This window comes from Pantherophis guttatus, chromosome 5 (assembly GCF_059756535.1).
Source record: "Pantherophis guttatus breed Tessera chromosome 5, ASM5975653v1, whole genome shotgun sequence".
In the NCBI taxonomy this organism is placed as follows: Eukaryota; Metazoa; Chordata; class Lepidosauria; order Squamata; family Colubridae; genus Pantherophis; species Pantherophis guttatus.
Genome location: NC_142067.1, coordinates 31110522 through 31127400, shown reverse-complemented (window position 1 = coordinate 31127400; position 16879 = coordinate 31110522). Strand labels below are relative to the sequence as shown.

General features: G+C 37.2%; 1 protein-coding gene across 16 annotated transcripts in view; it reads right to left on the bottom strand.

Moving 5' to 3' along the window:
- ZBTB20 (zinc finger and BTB domain containing 20) overlaps positions 1 to 16879 on the bottom strand; it is a 531250-nt gene that overhangs the window by 155299 nt on the left and 359072 nt on the right. For all 16 annotated transcript variants that reach the window (XM_087894799.1, XM_087894811.1, XM_087894812.1 and 13 more), the window contains one exon: positions 14149 to 14215. The gene's annotated coding sequence lies outside the window, so the exon portion shown is untranslated. The remainder of the gene's footprint in view (positions 1 to 14148; positions 14216 to 16879) is intronic.

The window sequence follows — 16879 nt, the reverse complement described above, 5'->3', positions numbered from 1 at the left end:
ATATTACTAACTTGTTGATATAAAGGCAATAATTTCCTGGAGCCTGGATAGCTCTGCGGACAAGGCACTGTAATTTAACACCAGCTGTCTGCAATTAAAGTAAGTTCGAATCTTGCCAGGCTCAAGGTTGACTCAGCCTTCCATCCTTTCTAAGGTAGGTAAATTGAGGACCCAGTTTGTGGGGGCAATAAGCTGACTTTGACTAAAATATACAAAAGTATGAAGGCTATTGCTTAATGCACTGTAAGCCGCCCTGAGTCTCCGGAGAAGGGCGGCATATAAATCAAATTAAATTTTTTTCCCCCCAAATTCTACCACTATTATTAGCACCTATTAAGGCTTGTCCTATGTTGTGGTTAAAAACACAAATGTAATTTAGCTGAATACATGTAAAGGAACCATACTATGGTTTAGTATTTGAAATTATTAGATATTAATATTTTTCATTCAAAGTACAAAAACAAAACAGATAAAATATATCATGAAGAATAATTTCTTTATATTTTTTGTTTGCCACACACATTAATTTACAAGGCAAATTGACTTTAATGGACAAGAACAGTAACAACAACAAAAGGAAGAAAATAATCATTGACATAGGAAAAAAATGGCATCAGTACAGAATTCAGTCTATCCTCAATGTAAAAATCATCTAGTGCAGCGGTTCTCAACCTAGGGGTTGCGACCCCTTTGGGGGTCGAACAGCCATTTCACAGGGGTCGCCAAAGCCCTCTCTCGTCCCCCCCCACGCCTTCACTCACCCTCTGCCTCTGTTGGATCGCCTGGTCGCCATTCGCTTACCCCGCCCACTCCCAATCTATTGCTGCCTCCAGAGTCCCAGCTGGTGGCTAGAGGGAAAAAAAACTTTAAATTCTTGCCGCGGGGCTTCAAAGAACTAGTTGCAAAGAGGTAAATTCCTGGAGCAAATTTTTTTCCCCCTAGCTATGCTGAAAAGCGAAATTGAAACTAAAGAAGGGTCTTTGTTGCAACGTGACAAAATGAGGCAGAGATTTCTTTTTCTTTTTCCTCACCAAAAAAGGTAAGTGCAAAACTGCAAACAATGGGAAATTTAGGGCAAGAGGAGGTTCAAGATTTTAAAACACAAAAGAAAAAAAGCTCTATTTAACTAGGGAATTGTAATAATTGAGATACTATTAATAATTGTATATTGTGTTGAAAGCAGAAATGGTTGTGGTTTGGAGGAATATATGGGGGAAATTATTTGGTTTATTATTATTGGTAAATATAATTAATTGATTTGTAAGAAATTGGATTGCATGGAAATAATTGGAATATTCATGTTCATATTGATTAATATACAAAAAAGATAGTTATATAACTAATTGATTTATATTAAAATGTTGAATTTGTATTAAACAACTGTATTACATAATTAACCAATGTGAGGATGGATATAAAAATAGATGACAATGCAAAGGGGTATAATATAGAAGGGAAAAATTGAATTTGATTAAGATTAGAGATGAGGATGAAGGGTAATATTGGTTTTTTTTAAAAAATAGATGAGGAATAAATATGGTAAAAAGGAAATATAGAAATTGTAAATTTAATTGAAATGACTAAATACTGTGTTGGAAGAAATATCCTTCTGGGTTCTGCTCCAAGTGGGGAAAAAGACACTGGAAACATGGAGATTGCTTGGAAAGATGGTTTAATGGTGGACAGGATCACATGGCTTGATGGGGCCTAGTTTCTGTTGCTATTGTGTTGCAAATGTCCTTTGACAAAGGATTGACTTTCTGCCTCTGGCCCATTAACAAAGGGTGGGGGGCAGGAAGGTGGGAGCTGCTTTGTCTGTAAAATATGCTTCTCCATTTCTCATCCAGGGAAATATAATATTCTGCCTTTTTAATATTTCCCAAAATATTTCATTCTTCTAGGAAAGGGATGGGTGCTAACCTCTTACAACTGTTTAAATTTGTGAACCGGCCAAATACTCTGTTCAAAGAAAATACGTTGTATGTTTGTATGTGTGTTTCTAATTATTGCTATTTATTGCTATTTGTTCTCTTTTATTCTTTAAAGTTTAACAATTCATTCTTTATCTTAATATCTTAATATTTGTTTGGGATTGGCTTTCTTCCTTTTCATCTTTTTTATTGTACAGCAATCTTTCTCCTCAAACCTACCACCTCTGTCTTTTCTTTCTTACTTACTTTCTCTCCCCCCTCTTCTTCTTCTCCTACTTCCTCTTTCTCCTTCTCCTCCTCTCTTCCTCCCTCTCTTACCTTCACTCCTCCTCTAATTTCCCTTCCCTTCCTTCATCCCTCTCTATTGCTGTATCCTTTTATGCATATGGACTACTCAGAGGGCTGAAAAAGTTATTTTTGACTGGTCCTCGCACTTTTGACCAGTCCTCAAACTTACGACTGTCCTCACAATTTATGTTTTTGCCCTATCTTGTCACCATGGTGAAGAGAAGCAGTTGTGAAATGAGTGACACAGTTGTTAAGAATGGTACAATGGGCATAAATGATGACCAGTCATAACTGCGAAGACCGGTCAAAAGTGCGAGGACCTGTCAGAAATCACATTTTTCAGCCCTCTGGGTAGTCCTTTTGTGCACAGGGACTACTCAGAGGGCTGAAAAAGTTATTTTTGACTGGTCCTCGCACTTTTGACCAGTCCTCGAATTTATGACTGTCCTCACATTTTACGTTTTTTGCCCTATCTTATACCATGTTGAAGAGAAGCAGTTGTGAAATGAGTGACATGGTTGTTAAGAATGCTGCACAGGCATAAATGTGAGGATGGTCATAAGTGTGAGGACCAGTCAAAAGTGCGAGGACCTGTCAGAAATGACTTTTTTCAGCCCTCTGAGTAGTCCCTATACACATAGCCATGGCCATCCGGTCACATTACCAGCTAGCCATGCCCACCCAGTCACATGACCTCCAAGCCATGCACACAAAATAAGCCACGCCCACAGAACCGGTAGTAAAAAAAAATTAGAACCCACCCCTGTTGGGGGTCACCACAACATGAGGAACTGTATTAAAGGGTCGCGGCATTAGGAAGGTTGAGAACCACTGATCTAGTGCATCATAAAGCATAATGCATTTATTCTAGTTTAATCTTTTCTGGAACAGAACCCACTTCATTAAATGCATAGCTCACTTCTGAAGTGATCAATAAACTGAATAGTTTTATGCAGCCTAAAAGACTGAAGGTAAACAAAAAAGGAATTTTTTTTTAGAAGTGAGCTATTTTGAGTATTAGTACACCGTCTGATCCTTTATATTGGTAGGTTAACTTGCATGGTGTTCAGAACAGGCTAAAACATTTTGGTTGCATTGGTGGTATATGAGTATATGAGTAAAATTTGCCCAAAAGTAAGGCTGCCAGGCCCGTCCCAGCTTGGGCATCTAGGAAAGAAAAACTCTTGACCACATTTATAGTGAAAGGTATACTTTTACTAAAAGCCAAGTGGTTACAGCATAAACAAAGCCAGATCCGAGGATTCTCATGTAAAGCCAGTAACTTTCTCTTCTCCCACACCATTTCCCCTTGGTCATCTTGTTAGTGTCCAATAAGGTTCAAACCAGTTGTTTTGGTAACAGTTGTAAAGTTTGGCACCTCTTTGGTGGGCATTTGCATTCTGTTCCCATATCTTTGTCCTTGGAACTGTTGTCTTCTGGCTCCTGTCATCTCCCTTCCCTATATCCTCCCATCCTCCCAAACCATTCTTTATGGCAGGATATCGTCAAAGCGAAGCAGGGCTGCAGCGGTGTGATGGCAGATTTGACACAGGCATTCTGGGAATGCCACTTTTGTCATGGATACATTAAACCTGGTGATATACCCTGCTCCTTCTTTATCTTACTAAAAAGCATAATGTTAACACTTTGATAGACTAAAAACATGAAAGGCAGTGGAGATCAATGTTGATCACCAAAACATATGGAAGATTGTAAATTGCAATGTAAGAAGAATATATATAAACATCATAAATTAGTTACTGAATTAATTTAAAACATTATATACACTGGTTGTGAAATGAAGTGAAAAAGGAAAGATGCAAGAGATGTGAATGTGTGAGTACAGGTAGTCCTGGACTTACAACCACAATTGAGCCCACTATTTCTATTGTTAAGTGAGTCATCTGTTCAGTGAATGTTGCCCCATTTTATGACCTTTCTTGGCCCAATTGTTAAGTGAATCACTGCAGTTGTTAAGTTAGTAACATGGCTGTTAAGAGAATCTGTCTTCCCCATTGACTTTGCATGTCAGAAGGTTGCAAAAAGTAACCCAGGACACTTCAACCATCATAAATATGAGTAACTTGACAAGCATATAAATTTTGTCCACATGATCATGAGGATGCTGCAATGGTTGTATGGGTGAAAAATGGTCATAAGTCACTTTTTTCAGTGCCATTGTAACTTCGAACAAACGACTATGTTAAATCAAGGACTACCTGTATAGAAAAACTGATTGGAAAGCTTGGAAAGAATGAATGAGTAACAGCAGTGATTGTCGCTAAGTATCTACATAGATAACTTCAGTGTCAGTATTTTGTATACTATGAATGTAACTATCTATATCCACGGCAAAGGAATGAATATAAAATCAAGGTAGATTTGATTGCTTATGACATAAGATGGACATAATTAGTGAGAATGCAAGGATGATGAGAAGTTTTCTTTTAAGAAATGGGGTAGGTCATTTTTTGGTAATGTTGTAAGTACACCTTGGGAAGAACAGATATGGAAGAAAAGGAAAATAATGAGCAAAGTGAATGCAATCCAAAAACAACAATAGAAAGAGTATGTAAGAGTCTTGCAGGAATAAGTATTAATCTCACTAAAGAATTAAGACATACTGTAGAAACTGCTTGGAAAAAAGTGGAAATAATTGTTTTCAAGGGCCGAAGAAGTGGGTGAAAGTTAAATTAACAGAAGCTAAGAAAAAGGAGGAGAAAAATAAAGTGAATAAGGATGAGAACACATAAAAAAGAATGGTTGTTGCAAAAGGGAGGATGAGAAACAGATATTGCATAACGTATTTCAAAAATGTCAAAAGCATCAAGGAAAAGGTAAAAAAGCAGAGGAACACGAAGTAGGAGATGTTGTGATGATTCAGTGTTTTTCAAAAGAATTGAAAATGATTATATATAAGAGTACATTGGGCATTTTAGGACAAACATAAAAGTAAAAATGCAGCCCAAATGGATTATGTAATAAATGGTATTGTGACACTAGAAGAAAGGTTGTATTGAGAGGAAGGGGAGACAAAGGAAGTCTTGTCATGGCTCCTGCAGCTTTCAGCCAGTCTGAAAATTGTATTATTAAAAATTACAGCCAATGACTAGAAAAACATCACCTTTTTCCAAAATATATTCAGGATGGGTATCGTATGACATTTAAACTATCATTTCTACTTCCATTTCTATCAGCACTTGTTTGCTACCACAGATTTCTTTGTAAATTTGTACAACACTTGAAGAGAAAACCAGTGTTACTTATATTCTAGGTGGCCCTGTGCTACATTTTTAGTGGAAAAAAGCCATTCTTTTCTCAAAAAACCTTCTGAATTTGAATCTAATTACTGAACCACTTATGCTAAATTGGAGTAGGTTATAGGATACAGTACAATCATTGTAGGTATTGTTAATATCTGAAAAAACACAGAAAAATGTATAGGTAAGGTAGGAGTACTCAGGAATTGTTATGAAAGAGTTCTAATAGACATAAATGAGGTTTAAAGAATATACAAATAGTATGCTGAAACTTTACAGAGAGTGTTATATAATAAAACCAATTTAGAAAAAGGATGTTTCTCCAAGATGTATTAAATAGGAATGTATTTGAATCAATAGGGCCAGTGTTAAACAGGAAGGTACCAGTAGCAGATAAAATACCCATTAAATTAAAGTTTAAGAAATGTGTTGGTTAAAGTTCTAACAGCTCTATAATAATGAATGTATAATCAAATAATATAGCCAGAAATTGGGAACAATGTGTGAATGCATCCCAAAGGAGGGAGATGGAAGAGAATATGTGAATTTATTTATTCAATTTCTATAGCTGACCCTCTCAATCAATGATTCCGAAAGTATAAAATAATTAAAAGTCTGTAGAGACTGAGAATCAATTTGGGGTGAACACTCTTTGAATGGTTTGGGAGTAAGAATGGATTTCCAGAGGAAAAAAAATTGCAGACTACAGGAACCAGGAGCACTACTCAGGTGACCCTGAGGACACAGATAGACCTCCAAGTGCTTCAAGGACCCTCTAAAAGGATGCAAATGACCAGCTGTCTGAAAGGAATATAAATCCTTCCATTCTCCACTATCCTGTCAGAGCTGAAGAAGCTTCTTGGATGAGAAGCAAAATGAAAAAACAAGAAAAAAACAAGAGAGTTCATCTGCCTCCTAAGAAAGCACTTTTGGGACAATTAAAACAATAGACATCATTTTAAAAACAATTAAAACTATTAAAAATAATCCCAAATAAATATATACTGTAATCAACATGCTAGGCCTCTTAACAATAAAACCAAGAAATGGGACCCTGAACATATTCAGCACCCCAGGCTCAGAACACAACCAGGCGTTTAAAGCCTTATGGAAGATCAACAGGATTGGGGCCAATCTAATAACTGAGCAAAGCATATTCCACAGAGCAGAGGCTACTGTAGAAAATACCATCTTCTAGTCCCTGCCAGCTGACACTCTCAGGCTGATCGGATCTGCAGCAGGTTCAATCTGCTAGGCTGAATTGGACAGGTAGAGACTTCTGGAAAAAGATAGTCTCTCAGATAAGCCACCTAGGTGTTGTGGCCCGCCAGAGGCCTGCGCAGATCGTGGCTGAGTCCGACGACAAGGAGGCTGGTGTGGGGTTGCGCCAGCAGCCTGCGCAGCCAGCGCTCGCGTCGGACAGTGAGGAGGCTGAAGAGGATGTGGTGCCAGAGGCAGAGACTCAGCCTGGGCCTTCAAAACCTGCAGAGGCTCCTTCAAGTGGAGAGAGCGAAGTGGAGGAGCCTCTCCTCAATGCTCGAGCACGCAGGGCTGCCAAAAGGTAGGAGTGGCTACTCAGGAGGAGGAGGTCTCTCGAGAGTAAGGATTGAGGATAATTGGCCACTCCCTTAGCCTATTTAAGTTGCATGCAGTTAGTAATTTCTTGCTGAAAACAACTTGTAATTATCATCAGAGCATTTTTGGAAAAGTCTTATCGTATCTTGTTTCTGGGCTGGTTGCCAACCTTTGCCGGACTTTGGTTTATTCTTGCTACTTAATAAATTTGATAAGGACCTTTGGTGTGTGTCAATATCCTCGGGAATCCGGAGCTGGGGCAGAACACTAGGGCTTTAAAGGTGACAACCATGAATTGCACCTGGAAACATACCGGTAACCAATGTAGCTTATGCAGTAGTGGTTTTACATGTGTCATATATTTGGCATCATTAACCACATATTCCACAGCACTTGAAGTTTCAGAATGCTGTTCAGGGGCGGCCCTATGTAGAAAGCATTGTAGTTATTTTATTTTATTAATATTTGTAATATTTATTAAATTTATATAGCTTCCCATCTCACTGCTGTGACTCTAGGCCAGTGATGATGAACCTTTTCAGCATCGAGTGCTGAAAAGGTCACACCGAAATGTCGCCCTCATCAGGGCTGTGCTCCAAAAAAGCCAAACTTCCAGATTCTAGCACACATGCGCACCCAATGATCAGCTGGCTGGTGCGCATGCGCAGACTGTTTTCAGCACTGCCACGCGTGTGAAGGGATCACACTCCAGAAAAGTTGAGCTTCTGGGTTCTGGCACGCATGCGCACTGACAATGAGCTGGCTGGTACACATGTGCACACCGGTTTTCGGCACTGCTGCGCGTGTGAAAGACAGCTGATTGTCGTGTGTGCATGCGCGCCGGAAACCCAGAAGACAAACAGGCAAGGCCTTGCGTGCTGGGTGATATGACTTTGTGTGCCGCTTTGGGCACAAGTGCCAATGGTTCGCCATGGCTCTAGGCCAGGGGTGGCAAATGTGGCTCTTTTAAAACCTGTGGACTTCAACTCCCAAAATTCCTGAGCCAGCTTGGCTGTCTCAGGAATTCTGGGAGTTGAAGTCCACAGGTTGTAAAAGAGCCACATTTGCCCACCCCTGCTCTACGCAATCTACAAAAACACAAAAGAATACAAACTTCTGAAAAGATCCCCCCAAACTGCAAAATCACTAACAATAAAATGATTAAAACCCTAAAAAAACATAACCCGTAGGAGGGCACCATTCATTTTCCTAAAAATATAACCATTTAGTAGGCTCTTCATGAGTGAATTATTAAACCATTACATAAAGTTCCTCACATAAAGTTTTTCATAAGAAGTGAAAAGTACACTGAGTGAGATATGCCAAATGAACAGACAGATTTCAGAAAAGACAATGGGACAATGTGAATTCACATAGCTAATGTAAGATATATAATGAAAAAAAAGCAAGATAATATAAACGGAATTTACTTTTGTTGTATGGAAAATAGACTTTAATTGTGCATATCATCAAGAACAGCTAATAGCTTAACACAGCCTATTTACAATGAGCAAGAATGGTAAGATCTGAGTTTGGAAAAACAGAATGGTCTAGTACAGAGGTCTTCAAACTTGTCAGCTTTAAGACTTGTGGACTTCAACTCCCAGTCAGCATAGCTATGCTGGCTGGAGAATTCTGGGAGTTGAAGTCCACAAGTCTTAAAGCTGCCAAGTTTGAAGACCTCTGGTCTAGTATAACAAAAAGAGAGACAAGGATTCCCATATTGGCATCTATTTAATATGTAAAAAATAAAAGAGCTCATTATAAAAGAACATGTGGAAATTAATGTTAAATATTAAGGGAAATTTAATGTAAAGCATTTTAAATGAATTTACAGTTGTTGACAAAGAAATTAAGGGGCGAACAGTTTTGTTTCCTTTGCTCAAGAACAGATATAGGTAGTTTCACTTAATGACTAGTCATTTAGCAACCATTCAAAGTTACAATTGACCCCACCCCAAAGGGACATGACCCAGTTCTGGAGATTTGATGGCAGCACCCTCCATGGTCACATAACCACTTTTTGTGCATTTGGCAACCAACTTTTATAGACAGTGTTCCATCATTATGTGATTATGATTTACTATTCTGTTTTCAAGTTTTACTATTCAAAACCAGTCTAGTCAAAAAGGTCCATAGGAATGAATGTACTTGCTTACAACCACTGCATTTGTTTTATTACTGCTGCAATAAAAGGTAGTAAAATCACGTCAGTCAGTGGGTGCCTTGATTTATGACTATTATGACATGGGCAGAAATTCCAGGCTTCATTACAGTCCTAAGTTGAGGACTATCTATAAAGATAGTTCAGTGGAGACATACATTCCTAGGGAATACGCTAATAATAAATTTTAAAAGAATATGCATATTTCTATATGTCAACGGAATAAGAATAATAAAAGTCATATTTTTTTCAGCATTTAGCTGTTAAAAGCTAAATTTTGTGAAAGAACAAAAGAAAAATAAGGTAGACATTTATCAGTATGGAATTAATTACAAGGAGGACACAGAGATTTCAAGAAGAACCAAACAGTCCGAGAACAAACAAACAAACAAACAAACAAAATATGTCTGGTGTTCTGAGGCAATGATCAGCAACTCTAGGTCTATGATGAAAGTGGATAAGCAACATAACAAATTATGGTCAGCAGAAGGTAATAATAACTAATAGGGATAATGGATAAGATCAAGGCAGCCACTGAAATGTTTTTGGGTTGTTGCTGGGACAAGTTGAAATAGCAGGCATTGTTATTGGGTCTAGCTGAGTAGCCTCTAACTCACTTATCAGATCCCATAATCTGAAGTATGCTAATACAAGCCTTAAACAATCCTAAACACACTTTGGGTATGCCAGAGTTACTATGCAACAACCTGGGTCCACAATTTTGTAGGTAAAATGTATCTGGAATAAAATATTTTAAAAGGTCTATCCAAGATTTGTTAGGCAAAATATTAACAGTGCTTGCAATGATTTTGTACAGTAGAAGAAAAACGTCAATGTTATTTTGCAACCCATTATTTCCATATGAATATGAATCAATGAAATAAACTATGTCAATTTTTTCCCAACATACTCATTATGGGATATTGTTTGAACCCTCACTAATGATTCCTTGAAATTAGTTATTACAATGATCAGAATCTAGAAGGACATTTCTGTGGCACAAAGAACAGGGAAGAACATACACACACATACACACACACATACAGATACACACACCGTTCATTAGCCAGTGACGATAATGGCCTATGTACAATAATTTTTTTCTACTGGTTTTAAAAAGGGAAATAAACTGAGCATAAGCTGAACAGCAAGGCTAACTAGGACTTTGTTCTTCCAATCAATAAGCTGTTATATCTGTGAAAAGTAAATGCTGCTTCAATAACTTTCACTCACTTTTCACCTCATCGTATTTTGCTTTTATAATCTACATTTTCCCATAGGTATTTATTAAAAAGCATGTATTTATTTGAAATTCAGTATTTTTGACGTCAAAAAACTGCTATATTGTACTGAATGATGGAGAAAACTTTCCCAATTATTTCTGTGGATATTTGTTATCTGAGTAAATAGTGGTATCCCATGTTTGGGTCTTTTTCCTGAAAAAAAGCTTAATTTTTAGGTAAGAATTTCCTACTTATTATTTTTCAAGTTCCTTAGCAAGTAATGTTACATAATCTCCCATTTACATTATACACTTTCCATTAGGAAGCATGAAAAATATCAGAATATAAAACTCTGTAGGACTCTTCCTTCTGAATCAGGAGTTATAAACATTTGCAGCCTCAGACCTTATTTACGTAACAGACGTACCAAGAGATAAGACTCTTTATTCAAATCCTTGTGAAAGAGAAATTGTTTCAAGGATAGAGAAGCATAAGTTCCAAATAAAATCAGAGAAGCTATACTGTATGTTTCCTCAATTTTCATATACTGTAGTATGTTTTATCATATAAGCCAGCTCCTTTATTCAGAACACTCACCGCAAATGTGAATGTGTGATTTGTGATTCAGGAATTGAAAATCATTTCTACTATGTGTGATACTCATTTGTGTATGTGTCATCAGCAGCAGCCAACCGCCTATCACTTCTTATACTTATTTGCATTAAAAAGTAACTGCTTTGCATTCAATGCTGCTAAATCGAAAAGTTGCTTAGCAACTAACTGGCCCTCACATCAGATAAATCTACTCTCAACAGATGCTGCAGCCTTTGACCTGCTATGAGGTACTCAAGGAAGCACCAAAGGGTAAAGCAGCAGTATAAAATAGTCTAATATTAAGAAATTAAAATATTGAGAAGCCACCAAAGCAAATTGCTTTGAATAAATGCACATTAAAAACAGAAGAAATTCAGTTACTGTTTGGGTACACTATTCAGCGAATATGTTAGATTTCACACCTATTTCTAGTGAATATAAAAACAAAACAGAAAAAAAAAAAGATGTAGCTCAAGGACCCTTTTAACCAGTATCTTAATTTTCTTAAGAGGGGAGGAGAGGAATGGGGCTTCTTGAAATATCCAAAAGCTATTATAAGTCTCCAATTGCTCTGGTTTCAAATTGCAATTGCAATTGGGTTCAAAGACACAATGAGATTATCCACATAATACTGTAATGGAATGTTTTACATGGACATATATCTGTCTTTGGTGATCTGTTTGCTATTCACCATTTACATTTCTTCCTCTTCCTTCCTCCCCCCCCCCCTTTAATGTTTTGGAATTACCATGATGATCCTACCAAGTTTAATGAACCTTATTATTCAGATTTTAGGTTGATTTATAAATTATGGTCTAAATAACATGATAACATGATAAAATGTCTACATAAATGGATCTGTTATGGAAACGTAAGGGCCAGCATTAACTAAACATGGAGAGCCTGCTTTTGATCTTGGGATTGCTTATAACCACAATGAGTATCAGAAATAAAGAGCCCTATCAGTACTGAAGGATTCGGATGGAATTGATGAAATAGCTGTTGAGACACTGAAATGCAACTCTGTCCTTTTTAATGCTTCAATATAAGTTCAGAACGGCTCTTTTGTTGTGACTTCATGAAGTACATGAAGCATTTCATCATTCTGGTCTTTTGTAACAGCACCATTCCTAAAAGGATGGGGTGCCACTTAATTGCTGCTTTTTAGTAAGTATTAAACCAACAAAAAAGTCCTCTGCAAACAAACAAATCTCTAAAAATAGATGATAGCATCCTTCATGCCAACTGTTGATTCCAAGCCTTGTTTAAAAAGATAAAACCCTTCAGATGATCTATTTTTTTCTAGAGACTACAAGGTCAAAACAATGCTGTTTTCTAAAAAAACAATATGGAAATAGTTTGCCTGCTGTCTTTTTTTTTTTTTTTAAGTTCCTAAATCTAGCATACAGATTTGGTATTCTCTGATGGTTTTGGGAAAGCAGAATCTAACAAAAGTTTGGTAAGATAGCTAACAAGCTTTTGGAACTGATTAGTAGCATTTAAGGACGCTTATTTGAGTAATTGGGCAGGGTTAGATATTCTTTTGATTAAGTAATATATGTGTCTGCTTGATTGTTGATCATACAGTCTGAAAAGAGGCTTATAGTTTCAACTGACTCCTTGACCAAGTAACTAGCCAGTTGATAGAGGCTTTAGAAAGATTTGTGACAAGTGTTGGTGTAAAACAGTATGAGCTATCTAGATAAACTACTAGACTGCAGTGAGGAGGAAGTAATAAATCTGATACATGCTAGTACCAATCATGCTGAGAAATAACAAGGATCAGATCTAGAAGCTATTTTGCGAAGTAGAAGATTGAAGTCCAATTCTCAGAAAGGTTACCTATTCCATGCAGAGGGCTAGCCAGACTGACAGAACTCATTATGAACTCAATGGTTGAGATGATAGTAAGTAGAAATAGATATTTGTTTAGGCGCTGGACAACATTTTGCTATAAGACAAACTCTCTGAATGAGAGAATTGGCCTTGAACCAAAATGGAAACATGGTGTCTAATTAAAAATGAGTATTTAAACTGACATCTGGGAAAGAACTAATAGGCACTGGAGTGTCTGGTTTCAAAGGTGTAAATATTTCAGAGATACTATGTGGGACAGAATGAAATTTGTCTATAGATCCATGGATGGCCAGGTTATTCAGGAGAGAAAAGTGCAACAACAATGCCATAAACAGGGCGGGGTTAATAAGCTGAGAAACAAAATATAAACTTGCTAGGCTTTGGTTTGATCCAGCAGAAGTGTTTATATGTTCATCCAAATACTAATTTGGCTCAGCCTTTCTTAACTTCCAAGCATTGGCCAAATATGGTTGCTGATCTATCTTTAAAAACTATCTAAGCCTGTGCATATGTCACCATATTTTGTGAAAGTAATTTTCATATATTACAAAGAACCATTTTTATGTATCCTAAATCTGCCCCAAGGAAGTTTTCTCGTGCTATATGAGAGAAAAATTGGGTCCTTTTTCCACACTTTGCATAATTTTAAAAGTTTCATAATACTTATTTAGCCTTAAAGCCAGCTGACCATTAGGACAAAACAGAGTAACAATACTATCTACTGTCAATCTTTTTGCTCGTCAAGAATAGAAATTTATTAGCTTAACAAATTAACATGTCAGATGCAAAGATACTACATTTTTATAAACAAGATATAAGTTTTGGATCGATGGATCAATGTGTAAGTTTAAAAATGTATTATCTATTCTCCATTTATGAGAGACTAGATCCATCTCTCTTCATATTCAGGAAAAGGGGATATAATCAGTATCAGCTTGAGAAAAGCTGGATCTGCTACAATAGTAGCAGAAAAATGCAGTTTTTCAGAGGCACTTTATATTTTACAATATATAAACTAAATAGTCAAGAAAATAGCCAAGAAAAACAAACAATTAAAAAGTAATTTTAGCATATTTTTGACAAAGAATTTAAGAAATCCAAAGTTACTATGGTTAATTGTTTCATAGTTTGCAAAGGGTGATTCCTGGATCAGAGACACGAGGATCATTGAGTAGTCAAGGACAAATCAACATTTTCAAAGCAGAGATTATAGGAAATGGACTTGGGTTTTCTTTCTGACTATACACATGACTTACCTTACAGGAGATAAAGCGCTTGGTGTTTGATTCTACGTAGCTCAGAAATGTTTGCTGTTTTCTGGAACTGAAAAAGTTAAAAGGAAACTGTGATGATCAGGCAACTTTAGTAGTAGTCACTTGTCAAAATGAAACAGAAAAAGCTTTTATAGAACCTGCTCATGACAAAAAAAAAACCTTTAACATAATATATAAAAGTGCAAAGTGGCTTTTGTCATTGCTCAGGGGGAAAAAAGCACTATGATTAATTTAGATACTAAGTGTAAGACTCTTTAGACAATCTCCTTGGGATAGTTCATAAACATATATTTTTGTCCAGATAAATGGAATCTGGCAAATCCCAATTGTTATTACATTCTTAATAAGATGCCTATCAATTCTGAAATCTGTCATCCCTACAGGGTTGTTGTTTTAGGATCTATAAAAACTGCAAAAATATATGTGCCCAGAAATGAAAATAAAACTCTAATTATTTTATTTATTAACTTTATCTTACTTGTTACTTCCTTCAAATTTAGTTGTGAAAAATTAACTTGTTTTAAATCTTATACTAAAAATATTGTACATATAAATACTCCTATTTTTCTTCAAATCATTCAGATCATAATGTGCTTGATTACTTGGTGATAATTCTCTGGTTTCACTATGTTCCCCACCAAAATAAAATAAAATAAAATAAAATAAACTTTAGGTCATAAATACAGATTTTACCTTTTAGTACCTTCTATCAGACAGTAATACATAAGCATGATAATGAGTTGATGTGTGGACAAGACCTTGAGAAACAGGGGAAGAGATGCTGCCTAAGCAATGGTCAGATAGGAGAAGGCATAGTTGGCAGCTGCATAACGGGTAGAGAAAACGGCTCAAAAGGGTCCTTTCCTATCTTTTCAGTCTGTAAAGGTGATGGCAAGAAATTTGTTCTTTCAGACTTGCAAGATTCTGTTTATGTAGCCTGAGCAACAACAAAGCTAGTGGAGGTGACAGTATTCCAGCTGAGCTATTCAAAATCTTAAAAGTCGATGCAGTAAAAGTGCTACACTCAATATGCCAGCAAATTTGGAAAACTCAATAGTGGCCACAGGATTGGAAAAGGTCAGTTTACATTCCAATTCCAAAGAAAGACAATGCCAAAGAATGTTCAAACTATTGCACCATTGCACTCATTTCACATGCTAGCAAAGTTATGCTCAAAATCCTACAAGCTAGGCTCCAGCAGTATGTGGACCGAGAACTACCAGAAGTACAGGTAGAATTTTGAAGAGGCAGAGGAACTAGAGATCAAATTGCCAACATATGCTGGATCATGGAGAAAGCTAGGAAGTTTCAGAAAAATATCCACTTCTGCTTCATTGACTATTCTAAAGCCTTTAATTGTGTGGATCACAACAAATTGTGGCAAGTTCTTAAAGAGATGGGAGTACCAGACCATCTTATTTGTTTCTTGAGAAGCCTATATGTGGGTCAAGAAGCCACAGTGAGAACTGGACACGGAACCATTGATTGGTTCAAAATTGGGAAAGGAGTCCAACAAGGCTGTATACTGTCCCCTGCCTATTTAATTTATATGCAGAGCACATCATGAGAAAGGCGGGGCTAGGTGAATCAAAAGTTGGAATTAAAATTGCTGGGAGAAATATCAACAACCTCAGGTATCATCAGATATGCAGATGATACCACTCTAATGGCAGAAAGTGAAGAGGAACTAAAGAGCCTTTTGATGCAGGTGAAGAAGGAGAGTGCAAAAGGTGGCTTGAAACTCAACATTAAGAAAACTAAGATCATCGCATCCAGCTCTCTCAATTCCTGGCAAATAGATGGGGAAGAAATGGAGGTAGTGACAGATTTTATTTTCCTGGGCTCCAAGGACTCACTGGGGAAGCGCCTAATGCTGGGAAAGATTGACGGCAAAAGAAGAATGGGACGACAGAGAACGAGGTGGCTGGATGGAGTCACTGAAGGAGTAGGCGTGAGCTTAAATGGACTCCAGAGGATTTTAGAGGACAGGAAGGCCTGGAGGAACGTTGTCCATGGGGTCGCGATGGGTCAGACACGACTTCGCAACTAACAATAACAACCAGCCTTACAAAAATAGAATTAGCTCATCTGGTCTGATTTCCTTCCTGGTTTACCTGTGAAGGCTGGCATAAATCATGCAAGCCTGAAAGTAGAAATCTCCTGCTTTCTACTTTACAGTCTGAGAAGTTAGAGCAGGTCCTTTCGGACCCTCTTTCTCCACCCATTATGTAGCTGCAGGCTTTGTCTTCACTTATCTAACAGTTTCCAAGTGACCATCTCTTTCATCCATTTCTCAAAGTTTTTTTTTCCACATGCTATTATATATAATAATCCAGATATAGGAAGGACACTATCAACATATAAGTGATATGTAGTCATAATGGATCTCAAAGCAAGATTATAAAAGTGTCCCAGATGATCATTTGGTTTAAATTAAGGCATAGGTAAAGCCAGAGGGTGAAATATAATGCTTTAAATTAAAACTAAACTTGATGAAATGTTAATATATATTGCTAGTCCATGTATGATATGTCATATGCCAGCAATTCCCATCCTTTCCAGCTTAGTGGTCTGGCGCGGGGGAGAGGGGATGGTTCTGTGTGAATTGTGGGCATGTGCATGCACACATATAGCTTCATATATGCAAGCGGTGGGTATGCACGTCCACCACTTGCGCAAAGGGAGCTTTGCATGTGAGCGCAAGCACACGCCA